The 3,690-nt window shown below is 42.1% G+C and overlaps 1 pseudogene; it reads left to right on the forward strand.

Annotated features, from left to right (window-relative positions):
• Positions 1-2,958: 2,958 nt before the first annotated feature.
• LOC101995584 lies at positions 2,959-3,684 on the forward strand (annotated as a pseudogene).
• Positions 3,685-3,690: the final 6 nt, after the last annotated feature.

Here is a 3,690-nt window from a genome sequence, read left to right on the forward strand (position 1 = left end):
TCAACCCTTGCATAAGAGGCCTAGTGTAAGGAAGCAGGAGTTCCTCTGGCCTCCAAAGTCTTCACTGATCCCTTTCTTGCTCTGGGGTCAGAAAAGCCATTGCTTCTGCTTTTACTGCTATCTCTATCTAGGAATAACAGGTAAATGAAGAAGGTCTGTAAACCCATGAAAAGGAAAAAGATGGATAATGGGCCCAAGACTCCAGTCTCCCACAGATTCCCACTTTCTCAATCTTCTGACCTCCCATGAGGCACAATTTTCTGCAGTCTGCACTTTTGTATGTTTTTTTCTTTCTCCTTTGACCTTTCTATCTCCTAATTTTTGCTCCCTCCATCTCCTTCTCTCTCATTTTCTTCCCTTTCAAGAGCTTCGGTTTCTTTTGTTGAGATCATTTACCTATCATGTATTATATGTTTCCAACATCAGGAACATGATCTGTGTGTGGGGGTTCTATACAAAATGAAAATGTAGATAAATGAATTAAAAAATATGAAGATCCAGGAGATGAGTCGCATCCCTGAGGCAAGAAAATCTTACATTCCAAGCCTACCTGGGATGGGTAATAAGTCCCTGCCTTAACCACTTTCTCAGAACATTATGAAGCATTCCATTAAGGTAATAGCAACCAATAAGCCACTTCTGAGGTCAGGAGAATACATAGTTGCAATTATTTGAAAGCGGCCTGGCATTGTTGGGCAGAAAGAGACATGTAGAATTGCAATCTCATTACATTTTTTTCTGGCTTTCTATTTTAAACATTGATCTTTAACATATGACTATATGTTTATGGAGTACTATATATAAATACACACACTGGAATGATTACCGTGACTTTATTAACATCACCTATATTTTTATGCAATGAAAAGATTTAATATAAATTTCTTTTGCAGTGTGGAAATAAATCTGGTCATCAAAATACTCAAGAGGTCTTGAAAAGTCATTATTTACGCTGAACATAAATGTTGTAGCCTTTGGTCAATATCCTTCCAGCATCTCACTCACCTGTGCCCTGTCTTGCTGTAACCACCACTCTACTACAGCTAAGACTGACATTCAGACTCTTCTGCACACTTCTTGTCCTATCTCCCCATCTGTCATCTATCCATCCATCCATCCACCCATCCATCCTCTCTCCCTTCCTTCTAGCAGTTTCATACTGTATAGCCCAGGGAAGTCTCGAACTTACAATCCTGTCCCCTCTAGCCTCTAAGGCACTGTGATGACAGTTGTGTACCACAACAGGAAGCTTGAGTTTTGGACTCTACGTGTGAGATCATGCAGCGCTTATTTTGCCCTTTTGCACCTGGCTCATTTGAATGAGTATGCTGCCTTACAGCTCATCCCTTCTTTGCAAGTAGAAGTTCTTCTTATTTCAAGGCTGAGTAGTATTGCATTATAATTACAGCATATTTTATGTATGTAAATATTAGTGAACATTTACATTGATTTCATATCCTGGCTGCTGTGGATAATGCTGCACATGTCACTTCGACAGACTGATCTCAGTACTTTTATAAGTGTATCTAGGAGTGTGACTGCTAGATTTTATGGTAGCTCTACTTTGAGAAACTGTTTTTGTTTTTCAAAATGGCAGTACTAATGGTAGCTACCCTCTCTGGCATATCTGGGGGAAAAGTTGGGAAGACAGACAGACCAGACAGAAAACTCCAAGTCCCATTTTCTTAAGGTGAAGCAGATTTTAATGGCATGGACTGCTTGTTTATCCCACTACTTAAAGGACAATCTTAAAGTCTCAAAGTGCAGGACCTGTTTACTTCTCTCTACAACAAAGAGAATCACAGATGTCTGCATACTATTTTCAGGGGTTATGTTAGTTAATTTAATTGCCAACCTTGATGAAATCTAGAACCTTGTTAGACTGGCCTCTAGACATGCCTCTGTGAAGATTATTTTGATTAGGTTGAGATGGAAAGGCTTGCCCACTGTAGCGGTTTGAAAGAAAATGGTCCCCAAAAGGAATGGCACTATTAGGTGTGGCCTTGCTGGAGGAAGTGTGGCACTGTGGGGGCAGGCTTTGTGGTCTCTGTGGCTCAAGTTTCCCTCAGGGTGACAGTCAGATGACTCCCTGTTGCCTCCAAGATGTATTATTCTCAGCTCCAGCACCAAGTCGGCCTGCGTACTGCTATGCTCTCTGTCATGATGGTAATGGACGAAACCACTGAAACTGTAAACAAGCCTCTCAATTAAATATTTTTTTGAACAGTTGCCCCGATTATGGCATCTCTTCACTGCATAGAAAACCACAAATGAGTCACTGTGGGCAGCACAGTTTCCTTAGCTGGGATCCTGGGTTTTCTCAAAAGGGAAAGCTAATCTGAGTGTGAGCATTCATGTATCTCTTCTTCCTAACTACAAATGGCTCCTGCTGCTCTGTCTTATACATGTGGAACATCACCTCAGATGGTAAATCAAAAAATAAATCTGGGGGCTGGAGAGATGGCTCAGAGGTTAAGAGCATTGCGTGCTCTTCCAAAGGACCTGAGTTCGATTCCCAGCAACCACATGGTGGCTCACAACCATCTGTAATGGGGTCTGGTGCCCTCTTCTAACCTGTAGGCATATATGCAAACAGAATATTGTATCCATAATAAATAAATAAATATTTTATAAAAATAAATCTGTCTTTCCATAAGTGGCTTTTGGTGACTATTTTATCACAGCCAGAGGAAACCTAACTAAGACAGAGGTCCTTGTAGAAGGGGTTGTCCTTACAGGGTCAAGACTCTTGATTCAAGTGTCTTCCTTTCTCATTCAACCTTACCCTAGTATACTATCTGTAATTAATATGTTAATACCTTAATGCCTTTGCATTATTATGTCATTCTTATGATGACATGTTGAAGTCAGATTATATATAGTTTACTATTTTCCCAATCAATATTACAGCCTAAGAATGTTAGTCTTAAAAATTCTCCATACTGCTCTGCCGCCGCGACGGTCCAGGCCGTGGTCGCCCAGGGACTTTGAATATGTCGGGGATTGCCCTCAGCCGACTTGCCCAGGAAAGGAAAGCTTGGAGGAAGGACCACCCTTCCCAACAAAGAACCCTGATGGCACGATGAACCTGATGAATTGGGAGTGCGCTATCCCTGGAAAGAAGGGGACTCCATGGGAAGGAGGCTTGTTCAAACTGCGGATGCTTTTCAAAGATGACTATCCGTCCTCACCACCAAAATGTAAATTTGAGCCACCGCTGTTTCACCCAAACGTGTATCCTTCTGGCACAGTGTGCCTGTCCATCCTGGAGGAAGACAAGGACTGGAGGCCAGCTATCACGATCAAACAGATCTTATTAGGAATACAAGAACTTCTTAATGAACCAAAAATCCAAGACCCAGCTCAAGCAGAGGCCTACACAATTTACTGCCAAAACAGAGTGGAATATGAGAAAAGGGTTCGAGCACAAGCGAAGAAGTTTGCCCCCTCATAAGCAGCGGCCCTGTGGCTCCATGACGAGGAAGGGATTGGCTTGGCAAGAACTTGTTTACACCTTTTGCAGATCTAAGTCGCTGCGTACAGTTACTAGTCGCCTGGGAGGGTTGAGCGGGCGCCATTTTCCATTTCCGCCACTGGCATATACAGTCTCAATTCGCTGAATTGCCCCAGTTTTTCATACAGGGTCTCTTCCTTCAGTCTTTTGTATTTTTGATTGTTATGTAAAACTTG

Source organism: Microtus ochrogaster, linkage group LG12 (assembly GCF_000317375.1).
Source record: "Microtus ochrogaster isolate Prairie Vole_2 linkage group LG12, MicOch1.0, whole genome shotgun sequence".
NCBI classification, from domain to species: domain Eukaryota; kingdom Metazoa; phylum Chordata; class Mammalia; order Rodentia; family Cricetidae; genus Microtus; species Microtus ochrogaster.